Below are 19,938 nucleotides of genomic sequence, written 5' to 3'. Positions count from 1 at the left end.
ATAAACCAGCTCTCACAGCAGAGTAATAAAATGATTCAAAACTGAGCGTTAATATTGTCTGTTCTCAAAAAAGTTTTCTTCCTCCCCAGTAATTCCAAAGACACCCAAGAAAGCAGATCTCATAAGAAAATCCACTAATACCTAACATTTTCCTTTCCCCTCTTGCTATTTTATAAAGCAATTTGCTTGTTGCTGTTGTTTCTTAGGAAATGCATGTCTCCATTATCTCAGAAATCAACCAGGTCTAACATGCAGATCCCTGATCCCTCCTACTCCCAGCAGTCTCTGTAGGTAATAATATAAGAATCCTTTAGCTTCAAACAAGTCAAAAGATAAGACTTTCACAACTGCATTATTAGTACTATAAAAGTAATCCAAGCACGCTCATACTCTTATAACCCATTAATCTACTTCTCTTCCACTCAGATTTATTGAAAGATACAGACTGTATTTTACATCACTTTTTCATAATTCAAGGTTGACTGAAGCCCATGCTATGGGTTTTAACTCAGTGTTTCTCAGCTTGGGTCAGTCAAGAAGCATTCACACATCTGTTTACTCTGTTAACTCCATGGCTGCTAAAGCAAGGAGAAGTTTGCTTCATGTTAATACAGATGCCCTTTCAGATTTCCTTTATTCCAGCAGAGAAGCAGAACCCTGCCAGCAGCTTATAGCCTTATTGGGCAATATTGTAATTTGGACTGTTATCTTCCACTGAAAAAAGATTCCACATTTTATGACACTGTCCATTAAAAGCTCTCTAGAACACTACTATGGTATTTAAGAAGCATGAAACATCTTGATAAGTAACCAGCATTTCTGTTGAGTAACTATTTAGGAAACCCACCAAAGGTTATCTAGCGTTTCAAGAACAAAAAAAAACAGGGTTGATGGTGTTAACTTGAGAGGAATGGGATATCCATCTAAAAGAATACCTTATGCGCAAAAGCTATGAACATAGATGCCAAAGCTGACTCTCTGATTATCTTATTTTTAACAGGAAATTTAAGGAAATCATTAACAAGTGATGATGTTATAACAGATGATCACTTTGCTTGAGAAAGCCAGAGATTTTACAGCATGTTTAAAATCTAGGTGGGAAATGTGTCAAAATTATTTTAGTCAATCCAATCACAAGTTATAGAGGGCTGACTTCTTGTATTTTGTATGTAGTGGTACAGAGTGCATGGGAGAGGAATAGGAGTAGGACTCTGCTCATCGCCTGTGGGCTACAGTAACGGCTGGAGCATTTCTCCATTGTTCCACACCATGAGAAAGTTTTCATTTCCATGTTTCAACTCCTGCAGGTTTGAACAAGTCATGCTTCTGTATCAAAGAGGATGTTTTACCTTAAACCACAGAGTCAACTCTTCAGGTAGATTACACTGAGGTTTGCAGTTTGTCAGCTGAGGACTGATTCATGAATGATTTCTGACTACAACTTTATTGTAACCATGAAAAAAAACCCCAAAACACTAGGAAGTCCCATAAGATATTCTTATCTACAAATCATCTGATTATTCATAAGCATTATCTTCTTTTAAAGTCTCTGAGAACAAAAAACAAAAAAAAGAAAAAAAAAAAAGGCAAACCAGTAAGACAATTGAGGGGGGAAAAAGTGTATCTACTGTTTCAGCATACTTTATAAAGCATTTATAGCTCGGGTCAACTCAGAGGTGCACATAGAAATCCCCGTGAATCATACAGAGACATCTATTTTTAAAGCTATTGGGGAATACAGAAATATCTTGCATGTTTCCATCTGGAATTGTTTTTAGAAATGCCATCTAGAGGGGCAATGCAGAAATATGCTGTCAAAGAATAAACAGCATCTTTATGTAAGGCAATTAATTCTCCAAATGCAGTCCAATCTGTGAATGGCTGGTAAACAAATGGGGTAACTGCCAGTATAAATATTTATTTGGGAATAGAGGCAGCTTCCAAACAAGCAAAAGTTTGTCTCAAGCAGTTAGTGTGCACACTCTGCAGAGAAGCAGCATGAATGGCTCTAAGCAAATGCTCAGTGGAGCTCTGCATGTGAATTCCAAATATATAGGAACATTGTAAAGACTTTAGTGTTTTTAACAGTTCAGCGATTTGATCATCATTACTTTTGTTAATTCCTCCAGTGACATTTAACATAAATTGTTATTAAATCAAATAAAGTCCAGAAAGCTATTTGATCCACATTATAAGCAAAACTATAAGATCCACTAAATGACATGAAGATAATAGTGCATAGAGAGAAGATAAAAGTTACCAACTAGCACCTGCAGCCATTGAACATTTTACAAATCTTAACTTTTTAAAAAGGTTTTAATCTAAAGGAGGAAGATCTAAGGAAATAATTAAGTATTTTTAGTTCATGGGAAAACTTTAGAATTAGTGAATGTTTTCATATGAAAAATATCGCTATAATTTTGAAATTGTAAATTTAAGAAGGAGAACATGATAATGAGACTTCCTATATTTGTTCAAGTACAATTACATTGCTTTGATTACAGGTAGCAAGTGTAATCACTGAATATGACATACTGAAATGGCAAAATGTAACCTTCTGAGAGGACAAAAGCTGGTCTGTGAATGTGGATTTTTTTTTTTGTCCGTACGGCATATTCTAGATCAGCTCACAAGCAAAATAAGATTTACTCCAACTATGGAACAGCAGGGACCTCTCACCCTAAATATTGAAACTATTCTTTGGCTGAAGCATTAGGAAACACATGGTTTTAAAGCAGAAATTTTCAACCGGCCATTATTTAGACCCTATGGTCAGAAAACGCTGACTGGCTGATGACTGTGGTGTTCCATGTACCACTGGATGGTCACATTTAGTAAGAAGTTATATCAAGATACAAAGTCATATAATTAAAAGACCTGATACTGCAAGGTGCTGAGTCTACTGGGAGTGCAGAACATGCTGTGCTTGCCATAGATGAGGTCAAAAACCATCATTATTTCCATGGACACTGAGACAACTCCACTGAATCTCTTGAACACATAACACTTGCAGAGGTACATGTTTGCTCCACAAAATCTGAATCTAGTATCAGAGTAAATTGCCATTGGAGAGGGATAAAGTTAGCTAGCTCAAAATATGGTACTTCCTTTATTCCCTCTAAGCATTTCAGTCTCTGATTACCTGACAGGTGGTTTGTTTGTTTGGTTTTTTTTTTTTTTTTTTTTTCTTCAATCTGTCTCTTCACAATATTTTATTTCTTACATAAATGAGATTCAGATATTATCTGGAATTTACCTACTTCTCACAGTTCTAGTCTCACTTTGAAGCTTTCTGTCTCAGTATACTTGAAAGAGAAGACAATTGTCATAGAGAATAACAAAAACTGATGCCTTTCCCAAAACAGTGAGAACTTTGAAACAGGCTTTACTGTGATGAGAGACTCTGAAATAAAGGCCAAGTCTATCTGCCATGCCTGGTGCTATCTCTGCTGTGCCTGATAATTTAGTTATTGGTTGCTGACACAATATACAACCTCTGCTTTCCTACGTTAGGATTCTGAATTCTCTAGAAAAGTGGTAAAACAGAAACGTGCAATGAAATGCATGACATCCATAGATATCAGGTTCAGTCCCTGTAACTTTGTTTCCTAAGAGAATCAAAAGCCAAAGAGAGACTTACTTTTTTTTCTTCATTGCTTAAACAGCTGAAATTTTACAACAGCCTGTACCTATGAAATTAATGCCCAAGTGGCAAAAGTTTTGCCATTCTCTACAGCAAAAATCTCAAATTGCGATTTGCAGTCACAAATGCCCCAAAACGATGACAAGAAAAACACGACTCTTTTCAGAACGAGGAGGTATTCTGCTGTGGACTGAATCCCACAGTTTCGCTTGTCACTGAACCTGACCTTAAACCAGATCTGCAGCACGTATCTGCACCTTGGCTTTTTACAGCCTGTTCCATTCAACACACTGCCTGCTTCCAAGTAACTGATTAGAGAAAGTGATAGGTGTCCTTGGTAAATACTTGGCAGTGTTTAAGAATCTAAAGGAAAACTCCAGACTAAAAAAAAAGTTCATTAAGTTTTTTTAGCTGTTAGACTCTCCGAGCTGACAAGATATTTCCATTCAATAAAACTATAACAGCTGTGAGATGCAACTGTAAACAATTTGAAAAGGAACAAATAATTTTGGTTCTCAGAAGTTGTGGACCATTGTAGTGGCTATTTTTAAATATAAGTCCATTAAATGACTTGTTATGAAGAACAAAGAATTGATGTGTACTTTTGATAGAAAAATCTCTCTCTGTCATTTTTAAAGAGAACAAAAACCTAGAGGGAGGAACACTGTGCACCAACAGCAAAGCCCTTCTCACAAACATAAGATTACTTCATGACGTTCATAAAATTTCTTGATGAGAGTTAACAAGGAACAACCTCCCAAGCTTAGCAGGAAAACTCTCCTGTAAGTTTTTCCTCCAGGAGAATGTCAAGAACATATTGTCCAAAAGCAAGAGTTTAATGACATTTGGTTAATGAATTTCAGTGACAAAAATGTTTTGAAAGTCAGAGGTTTAAAACACTAAGCAAAATTATCAAAAGTTTATAATAAATGTACAAGAGTAGTCAAAAGTTTGTTCTTATGTTATAAAAGCTCTTCCAAAGTAAAGTATATTTTCTTTTTTAAATCTCTACTGTTCAGAAAGACAACACCCCCACCTTTTTAAAAAAAAAAAAAAAAAAGTATTCTTGGAAAGTGGGAAAACACTGTCAGGTATGGAACAGCCAATTCCAGATGAACAATATTCTCTATATTTCTATAAGTTCCTTGCATTTATCAGTTTTAGACATCCACTGAGGAGAGCTAGGGAGAAGGATGGTAATTTTGAAAAAACTGAGAGGGTTTATCTACATATTGCATGATACACTGTGTTGATTTCTGCCTTGTATTTAAATTACAATGTATTTTATTCTAAAGCTCTCATTTCAGTAAAATTAGGCATGTTGAAATTCATCATGAATCTGTGGCTATCTAGGAACTAAATAATGAGGTAAATTTCTTTACCTGGTTGTAGTGTACCTATGTTATGTTACAGTGCATAAGGATAATTATTCATCCAAACTGTAGGCTATGTTAACGTAATACTGTTAAATTACTATACAGAAGGTCTAAATAAAGGAAATTCTAGCAAAAACACGAATGTTAAATCCTGACCAAGGTCCTGAAGTGGGATGGAAAAGGAAAGTCTTGGGACTTTCCTCCAGAGCAGCACAAAAAGGTATCCCAAATTTCCCCCGCAGTATTTTAATAAATTATTCCTGTGATGTTCCAGGGGAAAGCACATGATCAGAGAGGCTCAGTATTCCACCTGTTTCTAAACCAAAATAAAAATGTATGTTATGTTAATGACTTTGTTTTCTGTTATATTGATATGTCTAAACCCCACCTCCTGCCTATCACAACTCCTTCAGAAGTACCTGAAGGCTGAATCTCGTTGTTTTTAAAGAGGAAATTGGAAACTCCACATCAAGTAGAGCACATGCCACTACAAAGAGGTTGCTATTTACTGTTATCTCTGAGAACAGCCACATAAATTTTACTAGTGTTATATGACAGCAACGTTATCACTTAGCTGTATTGCTGGGCAAGCTACAAATCTGAAGTTTTTCAGTCTGGATAATGACTGGTCTCTGAAATAATGAGGAGTAATAGTTTGATGACAATCATTGTGCAAGTTCAAAAAGTGAATAGAACTTGTATGACTCACAAGAGAGGAAGGATCAGACTCACACCTGGTCTCAATATGTTCATGAAATAGAGATTTGCACTCACTTACAGCAGGTCTAGAGGCTAAATTTGCAAATCCCTCCCCACTGGAAGAAAACTGGGTTTCCTATCTGACTCTCATAGTATCTTCTCCCTTTAAAATTGATTCCTAAAATGTAAAGAGAAGTTAAAGTTCTAAATCAGGAGTCATACTTCTCCGCAGAACAGAGTATGGAAATACAGCTGGGAGTGGAATAAAAACGTAAACAAAAAATGAGCTCAGAAGATGGATTATGAACTGAATTTGGTGCTCTAGGAAAAAAAAAAAAAACACAGCCAGCCAATGTGCCATATTGAAATTCCATTAGACTGGGAAGATAGGAGACTAGCGTTCCTTTCACAGTGTTAATGAAAACTGAAGAGCCAAGTCTATTTAGAAACATGACTTTACCAGGTTTTCTGCTGTTCTTTTCTCTCTCAGCCATAACCCAATTCATTAGTATATATCAGAGTTTCCTCTAACAGAGTACGTTTTGCATTTAAATTGTATTGAGGAAGGTAGGGTCTTCCTAATTCAGGACACAGAGCTTCTCTTTCACATCAGAAATGCTCCGTAATCTAGCTAATATTTTTACTTAAAACATAAGAAAACAAACTGTGATTAATATTTCTTTCTGTATATCTTTATGTACTTTTTTATGTTGGAGTCTGTGTTTGCTTAGTTATTATTATAATTTCCCTCTCCTCTAGTGAAAGGGCAGAAGTGAAGAAGAAATGAGGAAACATTAAAAAAACTAAGCCTCTTTAAAAAATTATTTAGTTTTAAATGTATTTGAGAGAAGTTTAAAATACAAATCTTCAAATGCTTCAGGAATATTTCTTAAAGCTATGTAAAAGCTATTCCCCAGAAGAAATTCACTTGACTGATACAAACCAGATGTAACATTTAATGAAAAGCTCAAGAAGAAAAATTTAATTTTCACATAAATTAATAGGTTCGGAAAGAATGAAGAACAAATAAGAATTAGAGAAAATATTAAAAGGTACTTTACCTTAAGCAAAAGCCCAAGAGGAAGTATTCAATAACATGACATAGTAGCATAATCTAAAAATACTGATAAACACATAGCAAAAACAAGCCACACACTTCGACTAATCAGAAGAAACTCTTAGTCTACACACTTATTAAAATGGATTTTTCCCATTTGATAAAAGGTGAAAGGAATAAAACTGAGTTTCAGTAACTGTTCTGAATATCCTTCTGAAAGGACTTTCTATTATAAGACCATCAATTTCTAAAATTAATGGTAACAAGTGGCATACTGACAAGAGAGAACACCCCTAAATCAGCACACCTTCATAATCTGTATCTGGCAATCCTGAGAATGTAAGGTGAGGACCTCTCTGGATCGTATACATTTACTTTTTGATATTTTGGAACATTTTTAATAGGGAATCTCCACAATTTTTGTAAAAACAGAAATCCCATCTTGCTACCAGGTTATTCTAAGTGAGCTGGCCTGTCACTCATCCAGGAAGATCTGATTCCTGAAAGTGTTGATAAAAAGTTAAAGACTGAATATACTAAATTTCATTTGCTTCATGTCTTTATCAATCTTGGTAAATAAACCTTATTTTGGTTTTCCTGAGGAAGATCAATTCAAGCGAAAGGCTGAAGAAAATACATCTTACAGTTATACTTGCCATGACTAGCTTTACCATTGCATGTCTTCTGGATGAGGGTTAAAAAAGCAAAAATTGAACTAAAAAGCTCAGTCTTTCTTGCTTGTTTTATCAGTTGATTGGTTCCTTACTATTTTTTTAAGCACTATTCACTTAAGGAGAGAACAGTAATATGTTCTGACTACAGATTTTCAATCTGAAAAGCATAGAAAACATGTGGTGACTCAAATGTTTCCTACTTACTTATCTCATTAGAAATAAGCACTGGCCCTGTGAAGGCCATTTCTCTTTCTTATAGACATACCTTCTCTCTGGACACATAAGATCTTGGACACTCTTGTCTCCCCCTCCCCCCACCTCTTTTCTCCCAACCACAAGGTTCTATCCTTATCCTAATGAAGTCAGTAGTAATTTAGTCATTTATCTCAATGAGGTTAGGATTTCCCTTCTCACATTCCTTTTAAAAGGACAATAAAGCCTCCAACCAGAACACTCTGTTTCCACTATTTCTGACCCACTAATCTTTTTCCCCCTCAATCACACATAGCAAAGCTTCATTGTATACGGTATAAAAATGGAGTTGGGGGGTGGGTGTGTGTAAAGCTCCATTAAGAGAAATAAAAAGCCACTTCCTGAGGAAACCTCATCTTTATTTTCATTTTGTCTGTGATCCCTAGAAAACAGCATAAAGATACAATGGAGTAAAAATCAGAATCACAAATAAAAGCTCTACAGCATCATCTATTCCTCACATAACTGTAGATGCTAACCACTCACATGGTTGGAAACATCACATTATCATGTGAACAGTACATGCTTACCCTTTTCTGAAATCCTGGCTTCAGATTTGGGGACTTGCATGTTTTATTTCTTATTTTGCTTTCTATTTTACCTTGCCTATTCTGCAATTTCCAGCAAAATTACTACGCACTTAGTATATATGTTTGTGGTGTCGCTTCCAGTATTTGTCTGAAATCATGAATCAACAGACACTGCTTGAGAGACTTGTTGAGACCAATACTGCTTTACAGAGTGAGTTGAAGGCAAACATCCCTACTGTTCCTAAATTACTGTCAAACCAGAAAAAAACCCAGCTCTATTCAAACAACAATGATTTACACTATCTTAAATAATACTCATATATATTAAACCACTGAAATTTGGAATGTCTATGTATCTAAAAAATCACATTGACATGACAAATATAAAGATTTTCCATTAAGAGCAAAATGTATTCCTTTTACTTAATTCCTTTTCTCACCTGGACATGATACGAACAATGTTATGACTTGGTTTGTTTTCTAGTTCCTTGAAAAACTGTTCCTGTTCTCACTTTAAATGACAAATTAATTTGGGGGAGTTCAGTCTAGATGTGACAAGAAGCTGAAAGTCTTGATCAAGCCCTGTACGCTATGGATTGATTTAGCATGAAAAACAGTTTAGTATGGGGTTTCAGGGTAGAAATTTCAATTCACTATGAGAGGACTCACTCTCTATGCCCTGTATGTGTTCCTTCTACCCTATCTCCAGCTTTCTCTCCCAGTCCTAAGCAGCAGTAGTAATTACAATTATTCCTAGACACTGGACAATTTGGCTCATGGTAATATTGTGCTTAAAAATTTCATCTGGACCATGCTCTCTCAAGATTCTGAGCAAGATCTTTTAACTACAACAAAAATAAAATGGACCTCAAAGAAGAGGAAAATTTATGTATCAGTTTCATGTGATGGGCCTCATCTGATATAGGTGTCTCTGCTGCCTAGAAGTAGGTAGCAAAGCTCCAAAAAGAAGAAAGATAAAGGGTGAACACCTTCTTCAGCTTTCCTGCCAGTTTATACAGCTGTTCATTTAGTTCCTACAAATTTTGTTCAGCCTCTTAATTTTCCCTATGCTTTCTCCAGGAAGTTTAGGGATGCATTTGCCCTACTAGAAGCCAAGACAAAGTTAAGTACACACAGCATGCTCACTGTTGTGGGCCCAGCCCCACAACAGCTACTTCGCTACTACCTGGGAACTCTGGAAGAATGCTCAGCTTCAGCAACTGTTCAAACGGGGGAGAGATTTCCATATAAAAAGGGCCTATAAAAAAAGATAGAATTACAGTTCCCAATTTGGAAAAGCATTGGATCCTCTCATGCATTCTAATGCTAGCACAGTTCATTCAGGTCAGAACTTGCTGTAATAAAGATGTCTACTAGCAGCAATATGTTTTATTTTCACGTGAGAAGCCCTCAGAGGTGCAAATTTTCTTCTCCATTTTTACCCTCCATTTACAACTGTGAACATTTTTGCTGAATGTTCCATACAAACAAGAACAAATGTGTGAGTGAGAAAAGCTACTTTTCCCTTCAGAGAAAGCAGGATCAATCTTAACCAAAAAGCTTCTGTGAAACTGTGAAGGCCCTAGAACAAGATCACAGAAGTTCAAGCAACCCCCTGCTCTTACTGTGACTTATGCTGCTGGAGTAATTTGGCCTCCTGAGTCAGTACTATTCCACTCTGAGGTTTCCTGACTGGAGCTAGTTTATATGGGAGTAAGTTAAACATTCTTAATCCCTTTATAATAAACAGGCTTTGGAACTAATCGTTACTGTTTTCCTGAGGGGCATTCAGCCACTTTAACACAAAACGATAGTGCCTTGTATTTTGCATATGAGGAGGCCTAAAATGCACCCCCAACCTACTGAGAGATTTACAGCAAAATCTTTTTTTTTCTTAACGGCACTGTAACTGCCATAGGAACATATTGTAACTGTCAGTTGCAAACCACTGACACCAGATTTAACCTCCTACACAAATATGCATTGCAACTGCTGTTTTGCCAGACAAGACATAACTATCCAGCTAGCAAGAGAAAAACATTTAGTCTCTTAATTGCTTTCTGCACAAACTGTATAATTAACGTTTTGTTCTGTAATTTGGTAATGAAAACAAACAAAACTATTCATAATCCAAAAAACCAAACAGAATAAAATCAAAGGAGGAATGAAGGAAATAGGGAAAAAAACCCAACCAAACAAAAAACCACAACAACAAGCCCCCCCAAAACCAAAGCAAACAGCAACAACAAAAAAGGCAGTGTTTGAATGTATTTTTTAATTCATAGTGATATTCAGCCATAAACTCTGTTCAGCATGTTCTGGAAAGAGCACGATAAACAGCACTCACAATCAGTATTTTTGTAAGACAGAACAAATCTCTAGGACCATGAAATCTCCCAGTACACTTCCAATTCTCCTTCTTTCTTCACTATAGGCAGTAAAGAGCACTCAGAATTGGATGCAGGATCCAAAAGCCAGAGCCACCCTTTAGATAGGCAAAAACCTCACTAAGGTCAGTGGCGGAGCTACCTGAGGAGGGAGGGTGCTGGGGAGCACCCCTGCTAGCAGAGGGCTCAGAGGAGTAACATCACAGCACTCAACACATTTAAAATAGGTTTCTAAAAGGCCCAGTCATGGTGCGAGATGATCTCCTAAGGCCTGCACCCCAGCTCAGATGTACTGCAGCCAACAGCCCCCAGCCGCCATCTCCAGCTCACTGCCATTTCCAAAACGAGACGTCTGGCCCCACTGCAGCGAAGGTGGCAGTAAGACTACCACTGACTGCCTTGGAAAACCACTTTATTTTTGGCCCCACGATGAAGTTTTCTAGTATACAGTGTATTTAACTATATCCAGACTGTCATGGCTATTGGATTTTTTTATATCTTTGGCACTTTCACTGCGAAAACAGATACTGTATTTAGCTAGCAACACTAGTTGCCAAAGCAGCACGTTAACGCCCTTTTCAGGAGTAAAGAAAGCAAAATGGAGACATTCACATTGCAGTAAGGAGGGAACAAAATTAATTGAACTGAAATGTGTCCATTTTAAAAATCACCAGTGGGCAATGATCAGTTTTATTGGTATGAAACTGGAACCATACTTCCAAAGCTGAATAAGTGCTAAGCACATTTACACAAGTGAAGTGCAACCATATGTGACTTCAAACAAACTGTGCTGGTTATGAGAGAAAACTTCATACTTTATTGTTTAGAAAATATGACTTAATTTTTTTCCCAAGGAAAATTGTTACCACTGGGGGCAGGGAGGGGAGAGAAGGAACAAGAGGTGTTTTTTAAATGGAAACTTTTAAATTCATTTTGACTTCTTATTGTACCTGAATAATAAGAACATAATGAAAATTGTAAAACAAATTGCTTATCTGGCTTTACAGTTAATTATGTGCTTCTCTGCATAACATTTTTTGCAACCATATTTTAACAGCTGAAAATGTGGCAAATATTACCTTTGTATAAAGTCTAACAATGGTAAAATTGGAATATACAATTATATCCTCTGACCGTTCTCTTTTTACTTGGATCTTTTTCTCATTAATAACTTGCTTAAGCCTTATTTGTTAAGAAAAATAAAATAGTGAAAACTTAAAGTACACCATCTTTTAGAGCATAATAAACTATCAAATAGTACCTTATTTCTCTAGTGGTTTCACTGATGTCAGCACTGACCTCACAGAAGTAGGAAACAGACTCAGCAGAAGACCTAAAAAAGATAAAGAAAAATTAGGTTTATTGATAACATGCAATAAACTTAAAACCTACAGTACCAAAAAAATGAATTGGAAGTCTTCTTAACTTTAATGGAAATAGGTGTGAAATAAATGCTGAAATGGAGAGTTATCTGGGTTCTGCAGCACTACTACACATTAAAGGAGAAACACTATCCTATTGGGTTCACAAGGGCAAAACATTAAATTATCCAAAATGCAGGAGAGACAAGTACGACAATAAGTATTTTCTTTTTGTTTGTTTGTTGTTTTTTTAATGTGGGGTAAGGTGGAAAAGTCCAGAGGAAAGGTGGCTTATAAAATCACCTGATTTCACAAGTCTCGTTAATAAAACTTAACTCAATGGTGAGCAATTACATTTTGCCACATAACTCTTAACACTACTGATTTTTCATGAAAAAAATATAAAAACCACAAACCAAAAACCAGGACACCAGCAGCATGGGAAAGAATTAGGATGGGATTAGGGTCTGATATTGAAATCTTAAGCTCATTTTCCTTCCAGATGGACAGCATTTTCATCACAGAAGGATAAATTTTCTCATGTGGTAATATTTTTCCATTACTATTATATGGCATGGTATTATCCAGAAATGACTAAAACACTCCAACAGCATTTCTGCAAGTAAGAAAGTACAGGACCATTACTGAAGAAATCCTATCGTATTGTGAGGGATGTGGGACCAAGCTATGAAAGCGAGCTCTACCATACCTTAAAAAAAAAAAAAAAAAAAAAAAAGGAAAAGACTACACAAAAGAAAAAAAAGTCAGAAAAATCCTGGCCTATTGAAGTAAATGACAAAAATTCTATAGGATTTTGACCAGAATTACTAATAGTAGTTTAAAATGCTGTCACAGTATTATGATGTGTCAGAAACCTGCATTCCTTGCCCTCACTCTAAATTCTCACTGGTCTTCTTTGGGATGTCTGAAGATTAAACTAGACCTTACCAAGTCATTCCAAGTTATTTGGCTTGATATGAGAAATGGTGGTGGAATTACTGATTTATGCACTGATTTGCTCAGAGCAATGTTCCCAAAGAAACTAAAACATAACTAAAGGGAGAAGGTGCTGCCACACAAGTAGAGAATCAAGAAGGCATAAAACAAACAAAAAATCTAAAGGTCACAGAGAAGAAATACTTTTCACTTTTTCATGTATCAGTGCCGTATGTCTCCTAAACAAGAAGAATTGGAGATTTGCATCAATGAGGTAAATTTGACAATGAAACCTATTTACAAACTACCAAAATTAACCTAAAACAACAGTAAATTATTTCTTAACTGTTGGAGCAAAAGGACAGGTTGACATAGCCTAATGTCCTTCCATCCTTGCTGATGTCTCAGTGGGAGATGCACCTTATATCAAAGGGCAAGCTATGTGGCTCAACGCTGGGGAAACTGCTGAAAAAATACCACCTGTGTTTACACACATCAAGTAAACACAATGGTGCTTCAGTACTTTCAGTCTTTAAATGCTCATATTCAAAGGTTTAGTCATCAGCACTTCCATGCTAAACAGTGCTTCATGCGTGGAGGTGTTTGCTGAAGGCAGTGTAAGGGGGGGAAACTGGTCTTCTGGATAATAACTCTCTGCTAGCTATTGTTCCAGCTTCCAGAAACTGCAATCTATTTATGATTAGATGTTGATAAACAAAATGTAGATGCCTAAAATAATGACTTTAACCCACAATCACTTGCAGTAGAAGAGGAAGTGTGTTAATGACCTTAGAATAATGAAGTTGTTACCACAAAAATACTTAATAATAGGACTACAAATCTAATAGTCTTCACTCTATTCACAAGGGAACTTTACTTAACAGAGACCTAGCTAGGGCTTGGCTTAGGATTTTATTATTGTGGAAAGCAACAGGACATATTCAGTAAGCACACAGGGTCAGGAAATAGAGTTTCACATCACATCTACAATAAACTGCACCACAGAACACACAGTCTGGCTTTAACTGGGATACTGAAATTAGTTTAAACAACTGGCAGTGCGACTTACTACTGCAGCTTGAGCCTTTCTGTGTGACTAAACAGTGAGTTAAATAATGATCTGTTTCTGAAAAGACACCACTTACGGTCACCCATTAAAATATTGCTGGCTTTCAGCTACACATGCCTGCACTGAAAAAAAGACATAGCTGATAATGAAAACATTCATTTATCATATTTTATGCATTGCTTCAGTTTGTATACAGTATGACATAATGGGTTTACAATGATAAGCAAGAGGGTAATGTGGTGGTAGGACAGTGATGTGTCAAACAGTTCAGTTCCTCGTGTTTAGAAAAGAAGCAACCACAATATCTGTGGCAGTCAGCAAACTTCTGGAAGTCTTCAGAGAAAGGGAAAAACAACAGAAAGTTTGTAAAACTATCACTCTATTTTCTCAGCTAAATAGTATATGAGTATACTGAAAATATATATCACTTTCACCATCTTTACTTTTCACATCAGATCAAATTACCACAATGTGAGTTCCTAATGTTAAATTTTGTTATGAATCTAATCTTTCTTTTGCAGACCAGCATCTACATTAGCCACATAGACTTAAAAATTAATCAGAGTAGCTGATCATTGTTATTATTAACCAAGCTTACATTCATTGATCTACACTGTTGCTGACTAGCTTGGGCTCCAATTTAGCAGTAACAGATCCCTTTGTCTATGGTGATGGATCAAAGGTCAGACTAACTCCAACCATGTGGAGCCTAATGATAGCTAAGGGAGACCCATGGTGAATATAAAAATAGAACTAAAGATAAAGGCTTTAATCACAAGTGACAAATTACATTTTTGATGTGTCAAGTTCAATATTAATTATTTTCAGCTGCTCTCCTTTTCCTTTTGTCTTAAGGAAACTACAGCAATCTGCTGACATGCCTGGAAAAGTTCAGGTGCAAAATGACCTCAGTTCAGTTTGCAGATTTACAGGAAACCATATACTATCCTTGGAGCATTTAAGTAGTATGGCCTGTGGAAACACTGTGGCCTGTAAAAAAAAAAATATATATAAGTCAGGAGATGATACTGCTCTTTCCCCAGTTTTAGAATAAGCTAAATCTTCTACCTGAGCTGTGGATTATAGACTGACATAAACAAAACAAAACCAAACAATACTCTGCCAGCATATAATCAACAACTGTCTGGAGAAACAACATTTCTAATTAAGTAACTTTGCCATAAATTTAAAACATGGAAGAAGTGGTGATTTCTTTCCCACTTTTCCAACTATGGTGTTTCTCCAATATCAGCCTGAGCCATCCATTCCCTTACAAAAAAGATGTATGTTTTATGATTTTTTTTGCCACTTCATAAATCCATTGCCTACTCTGATGTTTTGGAAAGCATCTTTTATTCATGACAGAAATCTGATTAGGCTACAAAAATGAACATATCCAGAAATTCTTCAATGAGTAGGAAGAAAAATGAATAACAGACTAGAAGCTTGAAATGCAACTGAGGTGTGCAACTTGACAAGTCCTTAGCTAACAGTTTTTCTTCCTTGACCTTTAAACTGAAAAGTAAACATTTTATGATCATTTAACAGAAATAATGATATATAATCTGTTGACCATGTCTGATGAACTAATAGCAAAAGCAATTAGGGAAGAATACTGTGGCATTTCAATTACTCAGTTATATGCAGAATCAGTAGAAGCTCTCCCTAACTAAACATAAATCAATTCAAAAGATATGGTGGTCAAAAACGAACTCTGAAAACATTCTTCAAACACTGATACCTGCCTGTGATTATTACCCTGGGATGTCTTAAATAAAAATATGTGAGAGATCACTGTTTATCCTGACTACTGGAGACAATAATGGTATCTAACAGAAGCACTCAGAAGGAGAGGGAAAAAGAAAAAAGGGGGGGTAGGGAGGGAAGAAAAGAAAAAGCAACCCTAAACTTAAGCAAAATTAGGTAATTTATACGCTTGGTGGCAAAGGTCTACCAGCAAAAGCAGCCATACACTTCAGTGCTGCCAGCACCATGAAAGCCATTCTGCACTGAAGAGGAGGCCAAAATAGAGAATCATTCTGTTGATACATGGTCAAAATAAGACAAATGAAAGGGCCTGGGGGCAAGCCTGAAACGTCTATTTATTTTCTCCTGCTAAAAAGGTATTTCTGGAGATAAGGAAGCATTTCATAAAGTGGCAGAAAGAAGCCTAGTCAACCCACTACATATATGTCGCTGGGGGAATGATTTCAATCCTTCATCTCAACCAGTAGCTTCCAGCACTGGGATGCAGATGTTATCAATGAAAGAAAGGATGAAAACAGGAGATTCATTTAAACATCTTTTAGCTATTAAGCAGAAGGACTCAAAGCTCAAACTCTCTGCTTTCTGGCTAAGAGCTGAACACCAAAACTGCAGTGGTTAGTGAAGTGCCAGACAGAGAAAGGAACGATTTGTAGCATGCTGAGGTGGATGTGCCACAGGATCATCATCAGTTGAAACCTAGCCTTGCTATCTAGCATAGCCTGACAATCCCAGACAGCAAGTTGGTCTTGTAGATGACAGGGAGCAACTAAGGGTCTCCAGGAAAGCTGCACCAAAGGTCAGGGTTATAAAATAGTTATATGCACTCTCTGTTTAAGACTATTTTTAGTGGGTGTTTTGGGGTTGTTTTATTTGTTTGTTTGTTTGTTTTCTTGGGTTTTTTTTGTTTTTTTGGGGGGGCGGGGGGGAGGGGGGGGTTGGGGGGGGCAAGGTGGAAGGGGTGTGTCCCTTTCATAAAAGACAGTGGAGGAAATTAGATTATTGAATACCAGGAAGTTTAGTGAAATTTATGAAGGTTTATGGTTAGGGCTTCAGCCCACTATTTATTAGTTGCTCTTTCAAATTGAAGCCTGGTGCTTATTGTCAATCAAGCTCCGGCTTAAGGGCTTAAACAGAAATAACGGAGATATACTAGCTGATGAAAAGACACTCACAACACCATTCTGTCTTACACTGATTGATTCCACTACTGACCTGAGAAAAACCCATATGTATTCACAACATGGTAGGGTATAAATTCTTTCTTCAGCTGTATTCAAAAGCAATCAAAGTAAATTATCTTTTTCTCAGCAGTACCTGAATAACATTCACGAAGAGAGTTCTGGAGTTATAAACTGGATATAAATGAGTCATTACGCTTTATTGCATTAATGTGTGCATGTTTTCAGGGACTGACCTTTGGACTGACCTGCTAGAGGTATAGCCAAGCCATCATCCTCTGACAGGCCTTTACTGAGGGAGAAAAATCTTTGTAATAGCACAGAGGAATTTACTAATCTGACATCTAGTTTAGCAGATTAATCTTGGATTTTCTTTGATCATGTCTGGCAACAATGTGCAGCAAGTCAAACCAATCAACAATCATTAATTAAAAGAACAATAAAGAGCAGAGGCTACTTAGTTATGAATGGCACACACTAACTGAATGTTGTGAATTCTCAGATGAAAGCAACATTTCCTAAATGACACAGATCAGTACTAGATAAGCTTCAAGACAGTTATAGATGTAAGAGGGAGCCCTGAAAGAATGTTATCACAGTCTAGAGAAAAAAAAGTAAAATGAAACTGGAAAGCCACCTTCAGGATTCACATGAACCAAAGCCCTGCACCGAGATTCATGCAATTAGGCTTATAAACATCAGTGCAAACCCTACAATGGACACTCATGCATTGCCCACAAACACTAGGGTTTTAAAATTCTGGTCTCATAATACAAGTATATGAAGAACACTGACCCTGTTAACCTGTCTCAGCCTTTCCTGATGTTAGGAGGTATAGTACTGCTCACACAAGAGAAAGTTCTCAAATGCATAGACCCAGATTTAACTTTATTTATGTAACTTCATTTTTTTTACTGAAATCAGGGTAGTTATATTTCTTTATATAACTAGAAATGTGATCTCAGATGTTCTGACACTGAATTTTTAATTTCTTGTATTATGTAATACAGAGAGTTGAGAACTCTCTTGAAAATTTTTTACTCTCACAAAAGTAGAATGAAAGTACTATCGGGCTCTACCTTCGTGATTGTAAACCAGGCCTGTGTTGCTACCTGAACGACATTATAAAGAATGACTAAGCTTTAATTATTCTGGGAAATGAAGTGAATATAAAACAAAAGTGAAATGCTTAAGGGTATTTTTGTTTTAATAGAAAAACTATAAGGAAGTTATAGGCATGTACCAGCTTAAAACTTTATTACTTAAATAATTGCATAATTATACACTGGGAAAATTGTTTGATGCAAAAAAAATACTCTTTAATGCTTGCACACTTTCTTGTGCTGTTCTAATACTGAACAGGATATTTATGGCTAAATATAAGCAGATCTTGTAGAAGTTCAAGCTGGTACTCATTAAAAGCGTTCAAGGTTTTCCTTAAAGCTGCTTGTCAGCAAAGAGTGGAGAGGTGACTGTTGAACACCTCTTGAGTGTTTAGAGCAATGAAGCAGCCTAGTAGGTGGGGGGCACTCTGGCACTGTCAAAATTGCAAAGCACACACAAAGCCAAAACCCAAATGTAGTAATAAGACTAACATCTACAAAGAGGAAATTTCTAATAGTTCACAGCTCTCCAGTCAGCAGAGAAAGGCCTAACAGAGCAAATGGTCAAACTAAAACCAACAATGAGGTACACATTTCAAAAACGTGGCTATTTTAAAAAAATCTATCAAAAAACTTCACAGCAGAAAGTTTACCAATCATCATTTAAAATTAAGGTTTAGCATTTTATAGATAGATGTGTTACCGTTTAAGCACAAGGTCTATGCAACTTGTGTCAGATAGTAAACAAGCTTGTTTCACCTGTGTTACTCAGAAATCCAAGTAGATGACAGTTACTCATCCCTTCTGTTCCAAAATGTATTTGTCTAGACTCATTCTGTGAAATGGGTGGAATGGTGTTAGCCTACATTTGTCCATGATTCCTACATCCAAATATGGTTTCTAGTTATCAGGAAATTAAAATATTTTTTTCTTTCAGTAGGCCATGATTTGTCCTTTTTGATTTTTAATGCTTGTTAAACTTTAAAACTGAGTGCACATTTTGTGCCTACAGATATTTTCATGTGAGGCTTATCCAAAGTGATCTTTATTCTGGATTAAAAAAAAAAACAAAACAACTCTGTATTTAAAAAAATAATCTGTTGTTCACTTCCATTAGCACACCTTTTCCTTAAACAGAATTTGAATTATAAATCACAAATGACTTTTGGGCATAATCACAACAATTCTACTGTATCTACATTGTGAAATCATTTCTTTGTAAGGGACACCAAATCATGTTTTCAAATGTGGATATCTAATTTTGAACACTACATCTTCATCCATAAAAAATGGTGAAAGTTCTACTCAAAGCCAAGAAACCAGGGATAGATCAGGTGAGGGAGACCTGTTATTGGAGCTATTAAATATACAATGTAGCATCATATACAGTCACCCCTGCCTCTTCTTCCCTCCTTTGCCTGTCATTAAATACCTGCTTACATTTATTTGCAGCTGGATCAACTGAAAATAAGTGCTGGTGCAAAACCACATGAAAGCATAAATGCACACCAGCAGCTCCAGAGCAGAATACCAAACCTAGATGCCTTGAATACTCTTTACTATAAACCTTTCCTATAACATGGTAAAAAGAATGCCTGAAAAGTGATTTCGTAAGAAATGTTTATTTCATGTCTGTGTCAGGCTTACAGGAGTCAAGCAGCAAACTGCACAGTTTCCACTTGCCTTTGAGACTATAGCAGTTTAGATGGAAGAACAGAGTTGCAGATGAAGAAGTATTTATGGCTATAGAATCAACATTTTTGCTGTGGAGACCATCTATAGAGTATCTGTTGATTTAAACCACGAGATAAGAGGAAGTGCAGAGGTACTGAATGTAACTGATGTGATTGCAGCCAACTTAAATCTGCCAAACCTCAAAACAATTTCTCTTTTAAATTCAGTTGCA

At 36.3% G+C, this 19,938-nt stretch overlaps 1 long non-coding RNA gene across 1 annotated transcript in view; it reads right to left on the bottom strand.

Annotated features, from left to right (window-relative positions):
* LOC116960831 overlaps positions 1–11,949 on the bottom strand; it is a 108,923-nt gene extending 96,974 nt beyond the window's left edge. The window contains exon 1 of the long non-coding RNA XR_004406618.1: positions 11,880–11,949. This is a non-coding gene — a long non-coding RNA (uncharacterized LOC116960831). The remainder of the gene's footprint in view (positions 1–11,879) is intronic.
* Between the last annotated feature and the right edge of the window lie 7,989 nt (positions 11,950–19,938).

The sequence above is a fragment of the Tyto alba genome, unplaced genomic scaffold (genome assembly GCF_018691265.1).
Source record: "Tyto alba isolate M040663 unplaced genomic scaffold, T.alba_DEE_v4.0 Super-Scaffold_16, whole genome shotgun sequence".
Taxonomy (NCBI): domain Eukaryota; kingdom Metazoa; phylum Chordata; class Aves; order Strigiformes; family Tytonidae; genus Tyto; species Tyto alba.
The sequence above is the reverse complement of the archived record's forward strand: the minus strand, read 5'-3'. Positions and strand labels throughout refer to the sequence as shown.